Source organism: Loxodonta africana, chromosome 20 (genome assembly GCF_030014295.1).
Source record: "Loxodonta africana isolate mLoxAfr1 chromosome 20, mLoxAfr1.hap2, whole genome shotgun sequence".
Lineage (NCBI taxonomy): Eukaryota > Metazoa > Chordata > Mammalia > Proboscidea > Elephantidae > Loxodonta > Loxodonta africana.
The window spans coordinates 46791959-46818413 of record NC_087361.1 but is presented as its reverse complement, the minus strand read 5'-3'; the positions used below and the strand labels follow the sequence as shown (position 1 = coordinate 46818413).

General features: G+C 36.9%; 1 non-coding gene across 1 annotated transcript; it reads left to right on the top strand.

Annotated features, from left to right (window-relative positions):
• The first annotated feature begins 19673 nt into the window (after positions 1–19673).
• On the top strand, positions 19674–19755 carry TRNAS-GCU (transfer RNA serine (anticodon GCU)). The gene has a single exon. It is a non-coding gene; the product is annotated as a tRNA-Ser (tRNA).
• The last annotated feature ends 6700 nt before the right edge of the window (positions 19756–26455 follow it).

Sequence of the window (26455 nt, the reverse complement as noted above, 5' to 3'; positions counted from 1 at the left end):
GGTTTCCAAGGCTGTAATCTTTATAGAGAGCTCCGTTGGTGAAGAGGTTAAGAGCTCTGCTGCTAATCAAAAGGCCAGCAGTTCAAATCCATGACCTGCTCCCTGGAAACCCTATGGGGCAGTTGTTCTACTCTGTCATATAGGATTGCTGAGTCATAATTGACTTGACAGTAATGGGTAATCTTTATGGAAGCAGACTGTCACATCTTTTTCCTGCAGAGTTGCTGGTGGGCTCCAACTGGGGACCTTCCAGTTAGCAGCCACATGTTGTGCTCACTACCACAGCCCAGGCAATCCTTATTATCATTTTGCAGTGAGCAATTAGAGGAAAAAAAAAAAAATTTTTTTTTCTTTTTTAATTAGAGAATTTAGCTCTTGGCCATTTGTCCTAATATTGCCCACACGTCTCAGTGGCAAACAGAGGGTTACTATACAACACGAATATTGAGTCCAGGAATGGAGCAAAAACCACTTTACACACTTGAAATATTTTACTTAGTTAATTTGGAGTGCGTTATCATTCTTGAATAAATTTTTATTATTTTTTAAAAAATATTTATAGACAATTATTGCAGACATAATTTAAATTGAAAAACTAAATAAGAAAATAAATGAGCAAAATATGTACTATCCATGAGAATATAATAAATATATATTTTTTATTTTTACCTAAACTATTTCTAACACATTTCTACTCAGAGCTAAGGTCAGATATTACATAGACATTTGAATTCCAAGTTTTCATCTTACATTTCAATATTATTCCTAATGTAATTTATTAGTACTTGTTTGATATTAAACAATTGATAAGATAAACCTCAACGGGTTGTGACATATTAATCCTTGAGAGCACCACATAATTTAGCTGGAATTTTTACATCTACTAATGCAAGAGAAATTGGTTTATTAGTATTAGCATTATCATTAAATTTGTGCAAACTTTGTCAGGATTGAAAATCCAACACATATCAGCTCCATAAATAAATTTTATACTTTTTACAACTATTTAAAAATATTTTAAAACAATTTACGTATCAGTGGAGCCATCTTCTTTTTCAAGAACACTATTCCATGAAGTTATTTTTGAGTGCAACTTAGATCACAACCTACAATATTTGACATGTGCTTTTCTCAACTATACGATTTTATACAAAACTTGTTATTTTTTTAATTCCTTTTTGCACCAGTAGGTATCTGTCATTGGTATTCGGCGCTGTCAGGTTGGTTCCAACTCACAGAAACCCTATAGGACAGAGCAGAACTGCCCCAGAGAGTTTCCAAGGAGCAGCTGGTGGATTTGAACTGCCAACCTTTTGATTAGCAACTAAATTCTTAACCACTACACCACTAGGGCTACCATAGATGCCTAAATCAAGAACCAAATCAAACCTGTTGCCATCAAGTTGATTCCTACTCATAGTCGATTCCAACTCATAGCAACCCTAAAGAACAGAGTAGAACTGCCCCATAGGGTTTTCAAGGAGCGGCTGGTGGATATAAACTGCCGACCTTTTGGTAAGCAGCTATAGCTCTTAACCACTATGCCACCAGGGTTTCCTATAGATATCTAGGAGAAGTACATTTTTAACTTTTACGTAATCTTTATTATTTTACAAGTCTTTTTTTATTTCATTTGAATCAAGAAAATAGCTTGTAACTTCTATTGCAAAGTATATTATAAATTGTGCTTGGAATATGTTAGGTGTTTGTTTTTACCATTTATACCTGATCATTATAAATTTTAAATAATTTAAATATTCGGGTGCTATATATTCAATGCTTATAGGGACACAGTTTATAACTTTAACAGTAGCCATGATTACCACCTTTGCATCATTTTGTATTTTTATTACTAATAAATTACACCACATATTTTCACTCCCAAACTGATAATTATTTTGCTTTTAAGTTATATATGTTTGGCCATTCTTCATTTCTAGCATTTTGCTCACTTTTGTTAATGAAGCATTAAGTACCTTATAAGGAATGAGTATGTGGATTTTTTTTTAACAATATCAATGTCTTTGCTTTAGAGTTTTTGTATCTATTGGTTTAATATGACTTTTATCATCTATTTTTCTCCCATCCCATATATTTCATAAACTGATATATTTAATATTTTCTTATTCAGTGATATGGAAGATAGACATCATTTTTTCTATTTCAATCATATATCAAAATGTTTCCCAAATAAACTGAAAAAAATATAAAAATTGATAAAGATGACTTTATTTCTTCTTTAAATTCTCAGGCTGAATTAAATTAAACCACGGTTATAATTCTCATACTTTTACTTTCAGCCACTCACATAATACCTTTCAAAGAAAAATGTAAGACATTGGTACTCATATGTAATACAAATATTATGTTTACGTCTCTATATTAATCAGTTTTGACTTTCTAAACAACTATATTCTAAAAATTTCTGTTCTTGAATCAAATACTGTCAGTCTGTCACTGTGCATGTAACCCCTTAATTCTAGGAGAATTTATCTTTTTAACAACTGTGATTACGCTCTCGTCACAAAAGCAAATCTATTTTTTTGCTGCTGCCAAAGTAAATTTAATATAGCAAAATGTTTTTCTCTGCACAAAATTCTTCTTGATGTTAATTGTTCACTCTTCAAGATTGCTTATTCTTCTTATTCTTGCAATGTCGATGAGCCAAGAGGAGGAAAGAAAAAAAAAAAAAAACCAAGAAGGTTAGAAATTTAGCATCTGGAGATCCCAATAAGACCTTTTGGGAGCCACCATGATGGTTGCTCCAGGTGATGCAGCAGAGCAAATTCCAGAGTTTGTGCATGCCAGGGAATGAGTTTAAATGCCACCGATTCATTAAAGTTAAGAGTGGACGTTTTTCACTTTCCACCACCTCTCTGCACAGGCTTATGACCTTTTTGCCTATTCGGCCATTTACATTCAACAACACAGGCCAGTGGCAGAACTTGTGGGAGAAGTATCAGGATTCCGTCCTGTACAGACACCACTTTTTCTGAGATGGGTGTGGAGGTGAGGGATGAGTAAATAAGCCCTTTTTATTCTACCTCAAACTAAAAGCAAAAAAAGCACCTCACATTTTCCAGCTGGGAAAAAGCAACTACTTCCAGTTTTTGGCATGTGTTGGTTTCTCTTATTTGTGCACTACAATTATTATTGACTGGGATAAGACAACAGCAGAATGACTGTAACTTGTCACTCGAGGGGATTCGTCGTTGTTCTGATTAAATCTTAGTCGTAGGCAGACACTCTTGAGTCTTGGATGCACAACCTTCTCAGTGATCCTGCCCTGCTCCCAGCAGTAGGTCAGGACCCAGAACTTATTTCTGCTCCTTCCACACATGTAGAGGGTTTTTTCCTTTTCATTTCCTCTAGTTTTTTTTTTTTTTAAGTAGGGAGTCCCTGGGGGATGCAAATAGTCAATGCACTTAGCTGCTAACCAAAAGGTTAGAAGTCCAAGTCTACCCAGAGGTGACTTGGATGAAAGGTCTGACACTCTAACGTCTGACAGTCTACTTCCAAAGAGCCATTGCTGGAGCACAGCTCTACTATGACACACATGGGTTTTGCAATAAGCAGGAATCAATTCAAGGGCAACTGGGGGTCCCTTAAGCACAGCGGTGGTAGCTCCCATTCCCTTAGTGGTTTAAGCTTTTGTTTCTTTGGCATGCTGAGGGGGAAGGATCCAGCCTTGAATTCCTGTCTTCCCTGCAGCACCTCTACTCCTCTCTACCGTACTTAAAACACCTCTTTCCCTGCCTCCTGTTTTTTTTTTTTTTTGACAGCACTGGTGAAGTCCATGGAAACCCTGGTGGCATAGTGGTTAAGCTAACCAAAAAGATCAGCAGTTCGAATCTACCACGTGCTCCTTGGAAGCTCTATGGGGCAGTTCTACTTTGTCCTATTGGGTCACTATGAGTCAGAATCGACTCAACAACAATCGGTTTGGGTTGTGTGTGTGTGTATGAAATCTATGGAAAAGAGCATAAGTGCAATTTCCTTTTGTGTCTGCAGCACCCAGAGTTCCTATTTTCTTGCTAGCCCAGGTTTAGCCTTTAACAATATTAAAATTTTTTTAGCTGAATGTTTCTTACCAAAGCCCAGTGGCTTTTCCCCAGGCAAGCTAGTGAAGTGCTTTAGCTCTGTTCTGGTTTTGTTATTTCCTCAGACCTGGGGTTAATTGTTTGCCCCGCAACATCAGCTTTCTGAAGGATACAAAAAAAAGTTGTGAGTATGCAGATTTTCCTTCTTTTTTCTTGTCATTTTGAAGGAGATGTTCTTTTGAGCTCTCTGTCTTCTGAAGCCCAGCTCACCTAGTCTTTTTAAGTCTTTAATGGCATCTTTTCTCTCTCATTTGAATCAAGAAAATAGCTTGTAACTTCTATTGTAAAGTATATTATAAATTGTGCTTGAAATATGTTAGGTGTTTATTTTATACCTGATCATTATAAATTTTAAATAATTTAAATATTTGGGTGCTATATATTCAATGCTTATAGTTTTTTATTTCCTCCTTTGATACTGACTAAACTCTGTGGTACTTCTATTCTAACATAGTATTGCAGTTATCTGTGTATTTCCTGTTTTCTTTTTTTTTTTCCTCTATTTAATTTGGGCTTTTCCTTCTCCTTAAGAACTATACCTCCCCGTTGTATGTACACCACCTATTAAGGTCAAGTCAATTCCGACTCATAGTGACCCTATAGGACAGAGTAGAACTGCCCCATAGTGTTTTCAAGGAGCTTCTGGTGGCTTTGAACTGCCAACCTTTGGGTTAACAGCGAAGCTCTTAACCACTGTGCCACCAGTGCTCCCCTATATTTACGCTAAGGTTGTCAAGATCAAGAATATGTCCTACTTTGCATCCTCACTACTCAGACAAATGGACAGGCATAATGCAGACAGACAAATTGTTAGGTGAATGAAGGAATAAACGAAGGAAGAAAACCTTCTCTTACGGTTAAACATATCTTTAAGGCAAAGTAGAGTATCCAATCTCCTTTTTAAATTGCTAAAAGTAAACAAACCAAGTCTCTAATATTCATTAAATTTCCTTATCCTTAACTTTGGCCCAGACATATCAAGGAAAAATGGAAAGAGGATATACTATCAAATACGTAAAACATTTTCACACATCATTTACTATTTAATATACATGAGAATTTTCAGTTATCTCATATGTTCATATGTGCGCAAACGCCGGACAATGACTAAGGGAGACTGAAGAATTGATGCATTTGACTTATAGTTTCAGTGAAGAATGTTGAATATACCATGGACTGCTAGAAAAACACAGCAATGATTGTGAGGATGGCGTCAGGCGGTGTTTCGTTCTGTTATAGATGGGGTTGCCGTGAGTCAGAACCGACCTGAGGGCACCTAATGACAAACAACATAAAAGAGAAAGTAAAAAATAAAGTAGACGTTCACTCAAATTTAAACAAAGATTTGCAAAATTTTGGATCACATGGGTGTTCCTTTCAGGTTGGAGTAATCTGACACGGCAGATAATTAATTTGAACTCTGTTGCTTAGCATAAAGCTAACTAGCTAGGAAGCGTATGCATTGCCAAGCTTCTATTTTGATTAATGTGAGGGCTTTTCACAGTAAATTAGTTAAAACATATGACTTGACCCTGTGTAGTTAATAATGTAATTCATTTACAAATTTTTATCAGGATCAAGTATTTATACTTAAAAAAAAAAGCCCTGGGAAATGTCCACAAGTAGAGTTCATTTTGAGCTTTTTATGATTCTGTGTAACGTGGTAGCAGCAAAGTAAATTACTTAAATGATTGCTCGTGGCTATCAGGCAAGGAAAATTGGCTCTGACAACAAATGTCTAAAGGATATATGCAGTTTCCACAAATAAAATACTTCTTGCTTTAATAATTCTTACTTGAGATTTCTGTTTTGGTTGCTAAAATTAATAAATTGAACTGACTCTACCAAGGCAAAACCAAAAGTATTATGCTGGAGTTGAGATAGAGTGGCTTTTATGAAGACATAATCTAGATCTGTGTGAAAGGCATTACAGTCCCTGCTACTGAATTGTCATGTACATGTCATAATGTGATTGTGTTCTTTAGTGATGTTTAGTGTCGGAATGCTACACGTTGCCTTCAAGTCATTTCCAAATCATAATGACGCTAAGGACAGAGTAGAACTGCCTCATAGGGTTTCCAAGGATGTAATTTTTATCAAAACAGACTGCCACATCTTTCTCCAAAGTGGCTGGTGGGATTGAACTGCTAACTTTTCAGTTAGCAGCCGAGCCCTTAACCACTATACCAACAGTGATCCTTATTGGGATGCTATTGCAGGTCAAATATAGATATTACTTATAAGAAACTCCCTAATCTGTTACTTTGGTTATTGTGCCTCTCTATTATACCTGTTGCCTTTGAGTCGATTCCGACTCATATCAACCCTATAGGAAGAGTAGAGCTGCCCCATAGGGTTTCCAAAGAGTTGCTGGTAGATTCAAAATGCTGACCTTTTGGTTAGCAGTAGATCTGTTAACTATGTGACACCAGGGCTCCGCTTCTCTAATAAAAAAAAAAAAAAAATATATAGTTAGATTAAATTATGAGACTCCCAATTACAAAACCTAACATTACTCAAATGTAAAACTGTTTTAAGAAATTCACATTTATGTAAGGAAAGAAGAACAACTATAATAAATGTATTAAGGAGTGGAGGTAACATTAATACTCTCTTTAGAAATTATCTATATCTAACTATAAATCTGTAATGTCAAGTTATCTTTTGTTACCAAGTTCTTATTGAAACAAGTAGTCTCATTTGGCTCTAGGTAGCTCTTGTTCATCAAGTTTTTGGCAGACAAATAATATTGTTACTGTCATTATTTCTTAAGTTTTTTAATTCTTCCTTTTGAAAATGAAAACACACATATAAACGGTCTCCATCTGGATTCACAGTAAGATATTTAAGACCATTGGTAAATTATTTCATGCAATATTGAGATATAAAGATGAGTTGTATTGAAAGACTATAGGTTTGTTAGAAATGACTTATGTTTCAGTAGATGATAGGTAGATAGGTAGATATAGACGATAGATAGATAGATGATAGACAGACAGACAGATAGATGATTGATAGATATAGAGAGAGAGATAGATGATAGATAGATGATTGATAGATAGATGATAGATAGACAGTAGATAGGTAGATAGATGATAGATAGATAGATAGATAGATAGATAGATAGATAGATAGATAGATAGATAGATAGATAGATAGATAGATAGATAGATAGATAGATAGATAGATAGATAGATGATAGATGTTTTTGAGTCAACTCCAATTCATGGAGACTTCACGTAAAAGAGTACAAAACATTGCCCAGTCCTGCATCATCTTCTTAATAGCTGGTAAGTTGGAATCTATTATTTCAGCTACTGTGCTAACCCTTTTCACCTTGTCCTTTGTCCTTGCTGGCCTTCTGCCTCACCAAATATGATGGCCTCCTTCAGTGACTGATCCCTCCTGATGATGTGTCCAAAGCAAGCAAGTCAATGTTCTATAATGATCCATAAGGTTTTCTTTTTTCGCTAATTTTTAGAAATAGATCACCAGTTCTTTTTACGTAGTTTGAGAGCTCCACTGAAACCTGTCCACAATGGTTGATTCTTCTGATATTTGAAATACTGGTGGCATATCTTCCAGCATCATAGCAACAAGTAAGCCACCACAGTCCAACAAACTGACAAATGGGTGGAGGTCTTTTTCAATACAGTCACATTTTTCTTTACCTTTTATCTTGTCTCATAGTTTTTAAATCCCATTATGCTCAAATGAACAGGAACAATTATACCAGGAGGTGCAAGGTATTCTCACCATGCTTACTAGAAAGGAAGACACCCACACTGCATGGTATCTGTCTGCAGATATTCACTGTAAGGGAATTGTTCTCTGAATTCATTGCGTGCCTATCATCTTTGCTCCCCTGTGCTTCCCTCCAGGAATCTCTCCCTCTAGTAACTAACACTTCAAAAGTCACCAAGGAGCCCATCTTTTGCCCCTTCTCTGAGGCGTCCTATAACTCCTCTGATGCAGATTTCATTATTTTCTTTTAAAGAGCAGGGTTTGGGTCCATGCAACCTATTCAGTCATGGGAGTCAGATGCAACTGTTTCCATCTTCGGGAGTGGTCCCTTCCCCATGTAAGGAGTGGGTTACAAATACTGCACTCTGATCTCTCGCTTTGCTATCTATCTGCTTAGAGAAAACCATTATTCATTCAAATGCACGCAGCAAATGTTATAAAAATCTAGCGAAAATTTTAGAAACAATAGTTGAATTATTACACAGAAGCCCTGGTGGTACAGTGGTTAAGTGCTCTGCCTCCTAACTGAAAGTATGGCCGTATGAACCCACCAGCTGCTTTGCGGGAGAAAGATGTGGCAGTCTGCTTCTGTAAAGATTACAGCATTGGAAACCAGATGGGGTAGATCTACTGCATCCTACAGGGTCACTATGAGTGGGAATCAACTTGACGGCAATGGGGTTATCTGAATTATCTGAACTGTAAAGAAGTAAACATTGGAGACCCATGTACCTTCTGAAACCTCACTTTCTCAAAGTGGGAAGGAGGTTACCCCAACTATTACTAACATTAAGGGGTAAAAGAGGCCTCCCACCTGGTAATATACTCAGGCCACTGGAAAACCCTCCAGTTCAGGAGCATTTCTTAGAATCTAAAGCAGTTCTCTCATTCTAGACAAAGCTTCTTTCCTAAAAGCTCTTTCAAAGTGTCATGGATTCAATTGTGTCCCCCCAAAATGTGTCAGCTTGGCTAGGCCGTGATTCCCAGTATTGTGTGATTATCTACCATCTTGTCATTGATGTTCCTATGTGTTGTAAATCCTGCCTCTGATGTTGGTGAAGTGGGATTAGAGGCAGTTGTGTCAATGAAGCAGGACTCAATCTACAAGATTAGTTTGTGCCTTTAGTCAATCTCTTTTGAGATATAGAGGAAAGAAGTGAGCAGAGAGACAGGGGGGACCTCATACCATCAGTAAAACAAGAGCCAGAGGGTCCCTGCACTGAGAAGCTCCTGGTCCAGGGGAGGATTGATGACAAGGATATTCCTCCAGAGCCTTCCCCTGGAGTTGACGCCCTGAACTGGGACTTCTAGCCTGCTATACTGTGAGAAAATAAATTTCTCCTTGTTCAAGGCATTTGCTTGTGGTGTTTCTGTTATAGCAGCACTAGATAATCAAGACACAGAGCAATACAGGGCTGCTCCAAGGAACCTGCCTGGCTCCGGGACCTGCTCCTGCCTTTGATTCAGAATATATTTGTTCTGTCTTGTCTCTCTTTTCTACCCTTATGCCTTCGATCTCGCTCTCATTCTGTAAGGGCTACTGTATTTTTAATTCTGTTGGACTTTTGCAGGATTTGGATCTTCCACTAGGCACTGTGCTTAATGTCTCTCTCTGACAAATACTCACCCACCTGCCAAACTTGTATTGTCTATTTACTATCTATAATTTCTTACAGTAAAACTTAAAATGGAATGAAAACCGAGGTAATGATCAAGGCTATCAGGCATCATACTGTTTTAAGTCTTTATAGGCCAAATAATTTGCTCGTCAGTTTTTTTTTAATATATTTAGGTATTGTTATTTAGTTACTTTAGTTGATAAAATCAAGCTTTTAAATAGAAACCATTTTATCAAGATCTGCCATTTGCTCACAAAAAGTAGAGGTAGAATCTCTTATTTCACCACCCTATTTACCTCTGAGAAACTGAGCTGGGGACTGAATGGTGACATAATCTAGGCCATGACCAATTTATCACTTTCCTGAACAAGAAGAGCAGAAAATATGAATTAACATAATAAGTCACAGAAATCTATGGATTTCCTTTCTAAACATGTAGCATCTCTGACATTGTAGTCTGGTTTTACCACTTTATAAGACTTAAGATGTTTTTAGTATGGCGTGTCAACATTTATCAGCTTGTTTCCTGTTCTATACTAAACAACTATTTTGGTGAGAAACAACTATAAATTATGACATTAGAAACACATACCCCTCAACCATACCATCATCTCTGATCTCCAGCTATAGTCTGAATTTCTCTTCACACATTTGCTTGTTTCTTAGGATGTGAAGTGAAAGGCAAAGCGAAAAAAAAAAAAAAATCATTTGGATGGGTGATTGGGTTCTTCTCCAGTTCTAGCTGTTGTGTGATTTTCAAAAGGATTATTTCCAGAGTTCTTCATCTCTTTTACATGCTTACAACAACATGGGACTGTGCTAAAACAAACCAGAAAATACTATGTTGACTCTTGGTACCCTCTATCAGCTTCATCTAAATTTCACTGTATCAGGTTGATACTTCAGAAATTGTAGAACATTGGTGAGAACCTCTCTAGTTTTACTCTAGATGAAATTTTTCTCTCTCTTTTTGGTAATTTTATTTATTTAAATACATGAATAGAAAAGAATTTTAGATATGCAAACTATCTCTCTATTTTACCAGATAATATCTCAGGACATTCTATATTTATTAGAGACTAATATCAATTTTTTTTTTTAATATCAATAGAATGCACCTTTTTTTTTTTTTTTTTTGCTTTAGGATATAACCGTTCTAGCAATATCAAGTGTTCAGGTACAACTGAGAGATATCGAATGCATTATTATTTGCACTGACATGGAAAATTTCACTAGGGGTTATTTCTCTTGGACAGCAGAAAAGTGTGCAAATCAGTCTGGGAAGTAAAGCAAGTGTTTTCCCAAAGACAGGATGAAGACTGGTGTCTTAGGAAAGCATAGCGTCATGGTAACATGGGAGACTTTAGAGACCCACATTTGATTTTTGCTCTGGCTAAGCATTCTTCGAGTCACATAGTATTTTTCCCTAACTGTCACTCATAACACAGAACAGTGCCAAAGAGAGCTAGAGAAGTAAACTGACTTCTTACATTACATAAAAAGGAATGCAGATTGTCAAACAGAAAAAATTAATAGGAAATATCTTACTGTGATTTTAAGGATTTTTCTTACCCATGACGCCAAATATCAACCATAAAAAAGCCTGGCCCAAACTGCAAAAGCATGGGCTCACCCCTCAGAAGCTTCTCTACAGCAATGTAAATATTCCTTTCCTGATAGAAAAGGGTAGTTGACAACAAAACCATTGCTTCCTGATGTAATGAAAAAGACTCTAGGCTTGCTTAATTTACATTTCAAAAAGCCCCATGTCTGCATGTTGGTGGAGGACCAAATTTTTAGCAGCCAGGCCAGAGGTCATGTAGTGATCTGACACCAGCTCATCTCAGGATTCAATGCAGCATGTAAGATTAGACGGTGATTGATCTCCTATTCTCCTCTCTCCTCTTCTCTATATGCCTCATTGTAACTAGCCTGCCTCAATTTTTTTTTTTCCTTTTAAATCAGAATGTTCACCCAAGATGCTGTTGAATTGAAAAAATTAACAGCAGACATATTACTTTGATTTTAAGGTGTTTCTTACCCATGAAACCAAATATTAGCCATAAAAAGCAAAAAACTGCAAAAACCTGCCAGAAACTACTCTATAGCAATGCAAATTTATTCTGCTGGAAAAGGACAGTTGTTAAGCCAGTTATTGTTAAAAAAAAAAAAAAAAAAATTTTTTTAGGTGCCATCAAGTCAGTTCCGACTCATAGTACCCTATCTACAACAGAACGAAACACGGCCCTGTCCTGCACCATCCTCATGATTGTTGTTATGCAGGAGCCCACCTTTGCAGCCACTGTGTCAATCCATCTCGTTGAGGGTCTTCCTATTTTTCGTTGACCCTCTACTTTACCAAGTGTGATGTCCTTCTCCACAGAATGATCCCTCCTAATAACATGTCTAAAGTACATGATGTAAAGTCTCACCATCCTCACTTCTAAGGAGCATTCTGGCTGTATTTCTTCCAGAACAGATGTCTTTGTTCTTTTGGCAGAGGCCATGGTATATTCAATATTCTTTACCAACACCATAATTCAAATACATCAATTCTTCTTCAGTTTTCTGTATTCACTGTCCAGCTTTCAATAATGCTTTCAATGCATATGAGCCAATTGAAAATCATTACCTCCTAATTTAAATATCAAAAAGTCTCTTTGCCGCAGGTGGGTGGAGAGCCAAATGATTAGTAGCGAGGCCAGAAGTAAACTGATATGAGTTGATCTCAGTAAAGGGAAAAGGCAAGTTTCAATTAATCACATTAAGATTAGTCAATGGTTGATCTCCTATATTTCTCCCTCCTCATCTCTTTATAAGCCCCTTTATAACTATCTTCTTCAAGTCACTTTCTTTTTCTGGAATCAAAAGGGTCACCCTACATGCATATAGAATAACTTGTCAGGATAAACCTTATGTTATGAATTTTGATTATTTTTAACAACGCATATAGGATACCTGCTGCTATCGAATGATTTCTGATTCATGGCAACCCTATAAGAAGGAGTAAAACTGTTGCATGGGGTACCCAAGGCTGTCATCTTTACAGAGGCAGATTGCCACATCTTGTTCCCCTCTGCAGAACAGCTGGTGGTTTTGAACCAATGACCTTTCCGTTAGCAGCCTATTACTTAACCACTGGCCAACATGGCTTTTAAGTGTTGTACTAGGAATTAAAACTATGAACCGGGGTGCTTGGCAGTGTTTTCACAGACTTCTTTTGTGTCAGGAACGTAAGCCAGGAGCAACGTTCCATTTCCGTCCTTTGTTGGCCATCAACCTTCACATCTCTTCCTCCTTTGTGTTGTCACTTTCTTAAAGAAAAAAAAAAAACCCTCCAGAAGCATAGATAAGGAGAATGAGTGCGTGTGTGTGATTTTCTGGCCGGCCTCATCAATGGGATGACGGGTGCGATTTGCTGGCCGGACTAGTTGACTGCAATGGGCGGTGTGTTTGTGTGTGATTCACAGGCTAGCCTCTTCTGGTGCCCACTTGGGTTTGCATCTGGTAACAAATGCTGTCCCTACCCCCCCCAACTCCCCTCTCTGCAACCCTCTGCTTTTTCTTACTGGGTTTTCCTTCCGCATATCTGTATTTCTTCTTTCCATTCAGCATTCACTTAAAACCAAAACCCTTTGCCATCGAGTCAATTCCCACTCATAGTGACCATATAGGGCAGAATAGATTTGCCCCGTAGGGTTTCCAAGGAGCAGCTGGTGGATTCAAACTGCTGATCTTTTGGTTAGCGGCCAAGCTCTTAACCGCTGAACCACCAGGGCTGCTGCGTGCACTGAAACCACCTAATAAATTACTAACTCATCTCTCCATGGATAATATTTTTTTGCTTTTCAGTCCTGAGCCTGAATTGCATAAGCTCTATCCACTACCTTTACCCATTAAAACACTGACCTACCCATGAAAAATAAAGATCTGCCAGTCAGCAAACACCATGTGTCTTATTCAGGGACTTTAGCTTTTTTTGTAATGTGTGTGTGTGTCTGTGTGTGTGTGTGTGTCTGTGTGTGTATGTGAAGACAGACTTCTTATTATTCATACAATTAAATATTTTAAGGGTTTAGACTTTTTACATATATGAAATTCATATTTGTGTGAGAATATTTTGAAAATGGAGAAATATATAAAGAAAATATAAAATGTACTATTAAGCAGAGGTAAACACTTTTAATATTTTGTCATTTATTCCTTCATTCTCTCTCTCTTTCTTTCCTACTCTCTATACATTAAACACACAAATCCTAATTACTAATTATTCTTCTCAAATGTATCCTAATTCAATGACTGAATTTTCTGTATACAATTACAATATTATTTCAAGCCCTCAGTTTTGGACATTGTTATGGTTAAATTTTGCCTTCCAAAAAGATATGTTGAAGTCTTAACACTTGAACCTGTGAGTGTGATATTGTTTGGAAATAGCGTCTTCAAAGATATTATTAATTAAATTAACATGAGGTCATAGCAGAGTGGCGTGGGCCCTAATCCAACATGACTGGTGTCCTTGTGAAAAGAGGAGAAGATACGCCAAAAAACCAAACCTGTTGCTGTCAAGCCACTTCCAACTCATGGTTACCCTACAGGACAGAGAAGAACCCTCATAGGGTTACCGAGGCTGTAAACTTTATGAGAGAAGGTCATCAGGCCTTTTCTCCTATGGAGCCACTGATGGGTTCCAACCATGGACCTTTTGGTTAGCAGCCCAGTGCTTTAACTATTGTGTCACCTGTGCCCCAAAAGAGACACAGAGAGATATAAAAACACAGAGGAAAGTTGGTCACATGAAGACAGAGGCAGAGATAAGAGTGACATAGCTACATGCCAAGGAACACCAAGGAATGCCAGGAACCACCAGAAACTAGGAAGAGGCAAAGAAAGAACTTCCTCTAGAACCTTCAGAGAAAGCATGGCCCTGTCAACACCTTGATTTCATACTTCTAGCCTGCAGAACTGACAGACAATAAATTTCTGTTATTTTAAGCCACCTAGTATGTGGTAAGAAACCCTGGTGGCGTAGTGGTTAAGAGCTATGGCTGCTAACCAAAAGGTTGGCAGTTTGAATCACACAGGTGCTCCTTGGAAACAATATGGGGCAGTTCTGCTTGGTTCTATAGGGTCATTATGAGTCAAAATCGACTGGAGAGCAACAGGTTAATATGTGGTACATTGTTATGGCAGGTCTGGAAAGCTAATACACCCACTCCTCACTTATCCACATGGTTAGTTTCCAAAGATCATATCGTTATGTAAAAATCAAAGTTACGCAGACATGGAGGATGATCCCATTGGATCACAAAATGGAGGATGATTACATCATTGCATATCTGCCAAATTGCATCATTGCGTAACTGCAAATCACACCATTCCATAACTTCCAAATTACATCATTACATAATTACCAAATTGCATCATTATATAGCTTTCAAACCACTGAGGATCATGGCCCAGCCAAGTTGCCACATAACCTTAACCATCATAGCCAGCATTACAGCATTACTCTGGCCTAACATGCTGGCATTCATTACTGTCAGACGTATGTTGTTAATGCATGAAATAGTCAACAGTAGATTTTTTACTGTTGTCGTAAATGTGAAATGTTGAATGAGGAGATAGTCCTTAAGTGAGGCATAGGTGTACAGATGTTTAAACTCGTAAAAATTATTTTTGGGGTAAAAATAATTTTTAAAGACAAATTACTTTTAAAAACCAGATACTCTGGATATGAGCATAATGATTTTTTGCCTGTATTAACTCAATATGTAATCGTTCAGCTCTTCTTGTTCTGAGCCAGAATATTAACCAAAATAATTTAAGTACTCAAGAAGAGAAATTGATTAAATACACCTGATTAAAGAGGTACATCTGAATATGTAACATTACGTTGGCAATGTGAAATATTATGCTAAAACTCTTCAGACTGAATGTTAGGAAAATTAAAATGCCATAGGAAGGAATTATTTGCAACACCTCCCCAACAAACTTCAACTTGAGAGTACTAGGCTCAAAAATGAGAGCTACAGTAATCTACTGCAAATTTTCCATTTTAATGAATTCTGAGGTAACCTGCTTCTGTGAAATGAGTGTAAAACTTCATATTGTGGCAGAAATAATTACTAATGTCAGCACTTCCCTTTCCATTGTGTGATTTGGGCGATTTTCTTAGGATCTCTTAGGATCAGATTCCTCTCTGGATATCTAATTGTTTTTTATGAATTTTTTTATGAGACTAAAATTACAAAAAAATGAAAGAAAAATCTGAATACCTAGGAGAAGATTTCTTTCTTGACTATTTTGTGGTTTATTCACTCAATGAGAAAAAAATTTAAGACATACCAGAAAAAAAAAAAAAACTACTCTAGCTTCAATATTTTTATTCAAATATGTTTCAAATAACATAACTCCTTTGGACTGATTATTTCTACTAATCCATTAAATTTCCATTTGTATTTATGTACGCATGGTCTCTATAAATATGTACCTTAGAAAAGGCTTTATCATTTTTTGTTGATTCAAGAACTAATTGGTGACATAAATAACAGATGTGCTTGCTATACTTTCCACCTGGATAAGTACATTTATTTTTCATCTGGCTTCAGAGAGTGTTCTGCTTGTGTGCCCCTGGGGAAACAGGAATGTCAGCTGTTGTGTCTAGAAAAGGACAAAGCATTGATAAATGGAAAGAGAGAGAGAGAGCTCATGCTGAGTATTTTTTTTTTTATGTAACACAATTTTGGAAGTGATGTGTGTATATGTTTTAGACATATCAGCAGGAGTTGCTATTTGTTATGGACTGAAATGTGTCCCCCCCAAAAAACATGTGTCAGCTTGGCTAGTCTCTGATTCCCAGTATTGTGTGATTGTCCATCATTTTGTAATCCAATGTGATTTTCCTATGTGTTGTTAATCCTACCTCTATAATGTTAATGGAAACTCTGGTGGCATGGTGGTTAAGTGCTATGGCTGCTAACCAGAATGTCTGCAGTTTGAATCCACCAGGCAGTCCTTGAAAACTCTATGGGGCAGTTCTACTCTGTCCTATAGGGTCACTACTGAGTTGGAATCGATTGGATGCCAACAGGTTTTATTGCCGTTGAGTCAACTCCTACTCATAGTGATCCTATAGGACAGAGTAGAACTGCTTTATAGGGTTTCCAAAGAGCAGCTGGTAGATTCGAACTGCCGACCCTTCCGTTAGCAGCCAAACGCTTAACCGTGGTGCCACCAGGGCTCCAAAGATAAGATACATGTATCATAATCCTCTTGCAGATGAGAAAAATGAGACTAAAATCATTAATTTATCTATAGTCACATACTTCATATTATAATGCAAGTCACAAAGGTCTGCAATATTCATTATTCCATTATTCTACGTTGCATGGTAACAATCATGTACACTGTGTGTTTACAGAAATGATTACTACCACCCCAGATTTTTTCTAATGGAGATATTATAAAACTAGAAAGAAAAAAAAAAAAAAAAAGAAGGAAGGAAGCTAAAAAAGAGGAAGAGAGGAAAGGAAGCCCAAGTATCCAGAATAATGCTTTTTTGGAGATCAAGTGCAATGAGCAAGATAATAAACAGAAAAAAAAAAAAAAAAAAAATCAGGACTGGATGTCAGTATTTATGGTAGAAATTAGAAGTTGAGCATTCAGGAAACACATAGTTAAAACTATAGATTTTATTTTTCAAAAGCCATTTTATGTTTATTAAGTTTACTAAATTCTTCAATTTATAAAAACGAGGCAGAACTATTCCTGATAGAGCCTTTAAATGTTACTTTAATGTTCCCAGCAGCTACTCTGTCCAGTGTAGAATTCCTATTTAGGAGCATAGATGCTCAGTATAAACATGTGATAGCAATTTCCAGATACCAATAATAGCATGAATGGCAAATTGTAATGAAAAGAAAAGACCACCTGTAATATAGTTTGATTTCATTCCTAAATAAGACTGTTGCTGTACATATGTATTTCTAAATAACAGGTATTTTGAGTAATACTGTAAAATTTCCCCAATTATGTAATAACAAATTATTAGACTATAATTAACCAAAAGGCATTATGTAATATATTTTCAGAAGAAAAAATAATTATTTAATTTTTCTATATACAAGAAATGTTTATAATTTATTAACTTATAAAAGAAAGTAGATAGATGAAAATAAAAGGCCAAAACCAAAATCAAACCCGCTGCGGTCGAGTCGATTCCGACTCATAAGGATCCTACAGGGCAGAGTAGAACTGCCCCATAGAGTTTCCAAGGAGCGCCTGGTGGATTCGAACTGCTGACCTTTTGATTAGCAACCATAGCACTTAACCACCACACCACCAGGGTTTCCAAATAAAAGGCATCCATGATTTAATCAATTAGAGTAACCACTGGTATCAGAGTGTATGTTCTTCCAACACAATACACATATACATTCTCACACACATGGAAACCGATTGTATATAGTAGTTTTATACTTATTTCATTCATAATAAGAACCAGATTATGGGCTTCAATTAAAAATATCCTTATAAAACTTTCGTTTTTAAATATTTGGATAGTAGTGTTTTGTTTTGTTGTACATACAGTCGCTATGAGTTGAAACTGACTCTATGGCACCTAACCACAATTCCTGTTATGGGCTGTGTAAAACTAACAAAGGGAAATCTGTGAGAGCTGAAACGCAACAGGGCTGCCTTGTTTTTTCAGGTCTGGAAAGTATTCCGCCTTTGAGAGGGGGCAGTCTTATCACTTTTCTATCGCTCTTTATTAGTTTTCCTTCTCTGACAGATTTCTGCCTTACATATGCTCTGGCTTTCAGTTTTTACTGAAATTTATAGAAAATAAAATGCTATTTTTATATTTAATTATTGCATAATTTGAGACCTATGGATTTTTTGTTCAAGGTGGTCATATAATTTTACACTACTGCAATAAACCCTGCCATGAAAATCTTTGTGGATACGATTATATTACTAGAATCATTTCCAAAATTAAGAGCCTATGAATAAAACTATGAACATTGTAAAAGGTCTTGATATTTATTTCTGCTTTCTCTAGAAACCTCACCACAGCTACATGTTTGCTGTAATACAGTCTGACACCAATTGTGATGTTTGCAGACAGTTTTCTTATCCTCTTGCTTCATATGTGGGCAGGTCAATGAGCCAGCCCGTCAGCCCCCTCTATTGGTAAAAAAAACCTGTAGATAATTCAAACCATTCAAGCCCACCCCCTCAAAAAACAAAGCATTTCATTGATTCCAACTCATGGTACAGCCCCATATAGAGTGGCTGGTGGATTTGAACTGCTGCCATTATTGGTTAGCAGCCTGCGCTCTTAACCACTACACCACCAGGGCTCCCTTGAAGAGTACTTCCAGCCAAAACCCTCACCTTGGCCCCAACGTCTAGTCACAGTAAAAACCAGAACCACCTGCCCCCTCTCTTATTTCTCCCTCCGATATAACTTGGGTCATTCTTATTAGGGAATCATTTTGCTGTTCACTATGTGAGTAAAAAACTTTATCCCACATCCATTGGAGCCTTGTGTCATTCCTTCCAACATCCATAAAATTCCTGGGGAGAGGGAAGAGGCTGCAGAGTGTCCGGCAGGGGCTGCCAGGCGCTCAAATAAAACAGTTGCGTTCTGGTTAACCTGGTTAAGAGTATACTCCCTATACTTTGGTTTTTTCAACTTGATGGGTGTAAATAGCTTTTTATTCTTTTAAATGGCTAGGGAAATGTAAGTTATAGCTATACGCTTCCATTTAACATTCCAAATAGACTCATCTCTGAGAAGAGGTAGTAGACCTTTGTAAAATAAAGGCACTGAAGAAACTGTTTTCATATGTGGTTGTGAGGAACGTAGCTTTCAAGCCGTGATTTCTATCCACAGCATCTGCTCTTATTTAATGAAAGTGTATTTGATACAAATGACGTGGATGATGTCTTCAGCCTGTCCTTTTAGTAGTGATTTGGCAAGCACAGTTCTAAAGAGTCAAAATGAATATAAATAGGCCTTAGATGGAAAAAAAATAAAAGAGGTCTTTAAAAAAAAAATTTAAACTAAAACACTCAAATTCAACATTTTTTTCTTTTAGTAATAAATGTTTGCTTTAAGAAAAAAATGCATATCTATTTCTGGATTTAAGAAAAAAAAATATATATCTATTTTCTGGCTGGCTCTTTTGTGTTGTTACTAAGAGACAAGGTGGCCGAGTGGTTAAGGCGATGGACTGCTAATCCATTGTGCTCTGCACGCATGGGTTCAAATCCCATCCTTGTCGTTCCTTTCTTTCCCCACCAGGTCGTGGGAGTGAGATTTTTCTGGAGTGCTCGTGGCACAGTGGTTAAAAGCCTGGATGACAAACAACAAAGGCTGCGGTTCAAATCCACCAGCCTCTCCTTGGAAACCCTATGAGGCAGTTCTATTCTGTTCCACATCACAGGGTCACTATCAGTAGGAATCAACTCCTGGAAACAGGTTTGTTTTTTGTTTTTCTTTTCTTTTTTTTTTTTTGAGTTTGCTTGCTTCCACTTTACATTTTCTAACTGTGGAGATATTTGTTAAACCAAAACCAGAAAATCGAGTTATTTTGTTTTATTTATTTATTTGGTGTTTGATATTCAAATACAACAACAGTTACAATTGAGGACTTTCGGTTTTTTTAGAATATTTTTCTACGTGTCATTTCAAAGTTTCGATTTCATTAACATTTACTTTTATTTAAAGAGCAAAAAGGAAGGTTATTGGCTTGAATTATAAAAATATGTTACTATCAGGAGAAAAAGTAAAAATCAGCTGCGGCTTTGTAGAGATTTCTAAAATGGTGGAGATTAAATTTGGAAACAGATAATCTCCTGAGATTTGTAGGTCCTCACTAAATCTTTACAGTGTATTTGAATAGAAAAAGAGATCCTAAAGCTTTACAGGTTTGAAAGGGTTTGGGTCATTTTCATTTTGTTTATAATAGTGGTGAAGAAATTGGGATATCATTGTAGACATCATGGCCTTGCAGTTTGGACAGTGCTTAAGAAACAAACAATTATTTTAAATTAACATTCTATAGCAGGATGTATCAATCATTATTTAGAAGCATATAGAAAATAATTTTGCTGTGGTTCCAGAAATTGCAGAGTGGTAAAATTTATTTCATAGTCTTTCATTGCTACACCAGCACCATGAAATTTATTTTAAAAGGCATATTTTATAGCAAATATTTGAAAACATAAACTGTAATGTAAGTGTATGTTTCTTACTTAGATGTTGCTGCTTACATTTTAGGAACCTGGGTGGTGCCCTGGTGGTGTAGTGGTTAAGTGCTACGGCTGCTAACCAAGGGGTCGGCAGTTCAAACCCACCAGGCGCTTTTTGGAAGCTCTGTGGGGCAGTTCTACCCTGTCCTATAGGGTCGCTATGAGTCGGAATCGATTCGATGGCAGTGGGTTTGGTTTTTGGGTTTGGGCGGTGCAGTGGTTGAGAGCTCAGCTGTTTAACATAAAGGTCACCAGTTCAAGCTCCTTGGTAAAGCCTATGGGCAGTTCTGCTATGAGTCGAAATCAACTTTTGGCAACAGTTTGCTTGTTTTCTTTTTGGTTTGCTTTCACTTTACATTTTCTAACTGTGTAGATGTGTATTAAACCAAAACCAAACCCGTTGCCACTGAATGGATTCCAACTCATAGATATTTATCGGGATTTTATAAACCTTACCTTGAAGTTTCCTCTTTTATCTGTCTGTCTGTCTACTATTTCTGCAAGCAGAAAGCAAATAATTAAAGACTGATTTAATAAAGGCATTTTAGGATATATGTAATCCAAACTAAAGTTATGCAAATATGCAACGACATAGTTTGTGACTCATGGTGAAGTCATTTTGAGGAAACGTTAAAAAAAATACACTAAAAATAGTCTACAGAATTTCAACAATTCACTCTTAATTTTGTCAGTGTCGCTTGATGGTTAAATACACAGATTCTGGAGTCAGACTGTCAGTATTTAAATCCTAGCTCTGCTACTTGAGAACTTTAAGTCTCCAGTCAAGTCATTTAATCCCTCAGTTCCTCAACTGCATTTCTGTAAAATGGGGAAAATGATGGACCCTCTCTTAAAGGATTATTTTGAGAAGACAGGGTAAAGCACTTAAACTTATGACTCAAACATAGAAATAATTTGATAATTACTTTCTATTATTACTCTTTTGATCTACCCTTCAGGGCAATTATACTTTAGGGCCTTCAGTTACATCAGATTCTGCAAGAGTCAAAGTTGATCCCTGCCTTCCCATTCTTGTTGTTTAATGTTAAAGAAATCGTTAAAAAATAATAAGTAAACTATGCTTAGACAAACTATGCAGAATACTTTTCAAAAATTCTCAAACCAAATGGTATGCAATCAGAAAGATTGTTTTAAAATATGTAATTTTTAATGAGAAGTCAATTAACAATTTAATTAATGTAATTAGCTTATTTTTATCAATTTGATTAATTTATACATTTTTTTCATTAATAATGAATATTAACCAGCATCCTGGATTTTCACCACCTCATACAGTTCTTAGAAACCCTAGTGGCACAATGCTTAACAGCTACGGCTGCAAACCAAAAGGTTAGCAGTTTGAATCTACCAGGCGCTCCTTGCAAACTCCATGGGGCAGTTCTACTCTGTCTGATAGGATCACTATGAGTTGGAATCGACCCAACGGCAACAGGTTTCATTTTTTTGGTTTTATACAGTGGTTAAGAGCTTGGCTGCTAACCAAAAAGTTGGCAGTTCAAATCTATCAGTCACTCCTTGGAATCCCAATGGGGCAGTTCTACTCTGCCCTATGGGGTCACTATGAGTCAGAATCGAAGCAACAGCAATGGGTTTGATCTGTTTTAGTTTTTTTGGTACTACATAACTTGGTAATTTTGCATGAAATGACTAATAAATTCAGGAAAGGATTAAGCTGGTGTATTGCTCTTTTTGTTTATGTGTCCCTTATAACATTATAAAATAAATCATATAGGCTTAAGAATAATAAAGTATAAAAACAGAAAACAATGCAATAATTTCATGAATTCGTTACTAATTTGGAGACGCTCAAAAATCCACTCAAACTTGTATTGAGACCAGATTTTACATTTTTTTCCCTCCTTTATCAATTTACTAATACAACAAACCCCTTTGAAATTAAACAGAATAAGCTAACTCATGCTTACTGTATCCTTTTATTTAAAAGGAATATATATTTTAAAAAATTGGAAGTGGTTTGTTTTTTCAAAGTGTGCAATTCCTTATTTCTTTAGCGACGCACAGCTGGGCACATGAACTTCCTCCTTTTGCAGATGAACCTTCCCGACACTCATTTGATCGAGTTGATTTATTTTGTTGAAGAAAAAGCTCAGTGGACAGTAAATAGCTCTTGCTGGCATGAAAAAGGGCACCAGGCCATCCTGCTGGGTAACAACAAAACATCCGATTTTGTGAAAATGCATAAAGAAGGGTCATTATCAACAATACTTCAATTTTGGTCTCAACGCTGGCAAAGGTTTTCTGAAATAAAATTTAAATAAGACGAATGTTTGTTTTTGTTGGGGCTAGTCAATGTAATGGAGTGCTAAACAGAGAAAATCTTTTGGTCTTTTCATCATGGAAATGGTCTCTGTATTTCTGGAAGTGCAGCTACAGAATCCTAAAAGTAAATTGAGCTAAAAGATTATCTTGCCAGTGCTCATGCTGAGCCATTGAGAAGCATGGCTGGTGGTTGTCGTGATGTGGTGTGTCATTTGCCATTATCGCCAGCTTTTTTTCTTTTTAAATTAGGTTTCCAGGCTTAATTTCAGGAAATAAATTCAAGGTTATATCTTATGGCACTTAGTTTATGACTAAACGTTATGCCAATGCTAACAGTCCCGCTGATTTAGTTGAGTCAATTGTTTCTGGCCTTAGTCAGCATTTTGCAACTGTAAGTCCTAGTTCTAAATTACCTGACAGTCACTCAGTGTATAAACTGTCTTTTTATTGCACATTTCTTGCTTTGTTTAATCTAAAATAAATACAAATCTAAACAACTGTTTATATAAATCCAAAGATTCTGTTAAATGATCATTTTTAGGAGAAAAAAGGATAAAATCATGACTTCTGTTCAGATATAAAAATGAACAGGTATTAAAATATTACTTAGCACTTTCAGTGAGGGACCCAGGCAGCTGTTATAATGGATTGGAGAAACAATGAAAAGAACAGGGATATTTATAGGGCATTGTAGCTCAAAGACAATAAACAGGGCTAAAATCGGACAATCCAGCAGGGTGATCTGAATGTGTTGTTGTTGTGTGCCACTGAGTCAACTTCAACTCATATAATCCCTATAGGACAGAGTAGACCTGTCCCATAGGATTTCCTAGACTGTAATCTCTATGGGAGCAATCTTCAGCTCCTTTCTCCCAGGGAGTGGCTGGTGTGTTTGAACCACCAAACTGTCAGCAGCTGAGCACTTAACCATTGCGACACCAGGGCTCCTTGCCCTGGATGTAGACAATGCAAAGATGTAAAAGAGCTCAAAGACAATAAAAGGCTAAAATCAAATGACCTGGAGAGAGAGAGGTGTCCTCTAACCACGCATAGCTTTTATCAAACCACAATTTTCTATAATTCTTTGTCATAAATACTGATAAAATAAATTTTTGTTTGTTTTTTACCTTTACCGAAGTAATTGAGGTGCTCTGGGTGTTTAGATTAATGTATCCACGATGTCTAGTATTCTGATAGTTGAGGCGGTGGATGATGTAGATCAGATCAGGCTTCTCTGAGAGGCTGAATATACAGGCAAACGATGACCAGATCATACACTATACACAACAATAGAAACTCTCCGGTAACTAGCCCAGGAAGCCAAGCTACCACCTCTACAGCAAACTTCCCAGGACAGTCAGGATTGCTCAATGACTGCCAGCTTCCCCACTTTGTCCATGCTTCCTACTTAGGAGCAATCAAAGGAAGCCAAATACGCTCCCCAAATCAATCAAACATGCCCGCTTCTAGTTAGTTCCCCTCCAACTCCGCTATGCCAGCCATCTTCAGTCAGGTCATACTTGAAGCCTTCCTTTTTTCACTATAAAGTTTTCCTATTCCCCCGCCTGCCTTTTAGTCTCTGCCGGAAGCACGTGGTGGTGGCTGCTTTCCTTGCTACAGCAAACTCTGAATAAACCGTTCGTTCTCATGTGTGAGATCTTTACTTATTTCCACGCCTCACACAGATGAAAGGTAGTCCATTTTAGTTAACCAAGAGGCCAGAAGAAAACGGAAATATTAAATACTTAAACTGAATATTAAAATAATTCAATATTATTACAAAATGCAGCTTAAAGGTACGTTTTATCTCGACTATCTACACGTCTTGATAATTCAGAAATATTCAACCCATACAGATACGTGGGAAACACTGGTTGTATCTGAACCACCAACCTTTAGGTTGGCAGCCTATAGCAAAACGCTTGCGCCACCTAGGGTCTCTCCATAAGATGACAACCATTGAAAACCATATGGAGTACAGTTCTACTCCGAAACAGGTGAGCTAGTCAAGAATCTGTATCCACTTGTTTGTTTCTTTTGTTTTTCTTTATACATAGTTACTCTGGTTGTCAAAACAAGCTCCTCTCACACAAATAAATGCAGCAAAGACTGCTAAGTTCCCACTCAATATTATGCTCTCTTCTTTCTAACCACATCCTGCTTTTACTGTAATGTTAATAAGTTCAGCTTTGGGGGAAAAAAAAAAATTCTCATTGTTATTGTTTGCTGTTGAGTCCATTCTGACTCATGGCCACCCTATGTCTGCAGTGTAGAACTGCTGCATAGGGTTTTCAAGTCTGTCACGTTTCAGAAAAATATCTTCAGGTCTGTCTTCCAAGGCACCTCTGGGTGAGTTTGAACCACCAACCCTTTGGCTAGTAGTTGAATGTTTAACCATTTGTGCCACCCGGGGACTCAAGAAAAACATTAATAAATAAATTAATTAATAAAGCATTTAAAAAAATTGCTTTCTCATTTTCCCCTGTCAGGTACTGCATTTTGGCCCATAAGATGAACTTGGAAGTCCCAGAGAGGCTTCCAGACCAGTCACCCAGGATGCTTCCCTTTGGCTCTTTCCCTTCTTCCTGAATGAACCATGGACCAAATGGCTGGGGTCCTGGTAGCCATCTGCGTAAAAATTAAGCTTATCTAAAACTAAGGCAGGGAATGTGATTAAAAACTTGCCGATACTCTGGGCCCACTGCTCCAATCCTGAACTGTATTTTGAATATTCTGTCCTTGAGAAAAAAAAATTTACATAATTTGTTGAATACACTGTTTTGTGGTCCTTGTTCCTCTCAGCTCACTACAACTCCTAACTGATAAAATGAATTCCGTTTTTTTCTCATGACAGCCTGCCATAATTGGATCATGCAGATTTACTTATCGCCACTGTTAGTACAGTATCAATTTTAAGGCGAAGGCATGTAAACATACCATGCTAAGCCACACAATCAATGTGGCCCAGCAATGTGTATCAAAGTAGACATAGATGTTTTAAAAAGTTATGGTTTTTGGATGGCAACTGCTCATCAACTTTAAATGACTTCAGTCTCCTGATGCAATTTCCTTGGTTAATGAGTAGGAACAAGCATGGATTGATCTTAGCAAACATTCCACCAATGACGGATACCGGCCTCAAAAGCATTATATCCTGACGTCCCTTGATTCCATACTCCTGGCATGCTTGCTTGGTGCTGCATGAAATGCATGCTGATGTATTAGGGGTGGATAATAAGTAATTTTACTACTAATGGTTTATTTCCTTTGAGATAGGCAACACAGAGAACACAGGGACAAACGAAGGAACTATAGACATGAGAATCATACGAAAAGTAGAAAACCTGATTACCTTATCTTGAGTACTTTAGCACCCTTTTTACTTCTTTTTTTCTCTACAGTACAGTAATCAATGATAAAAAAAGAGCA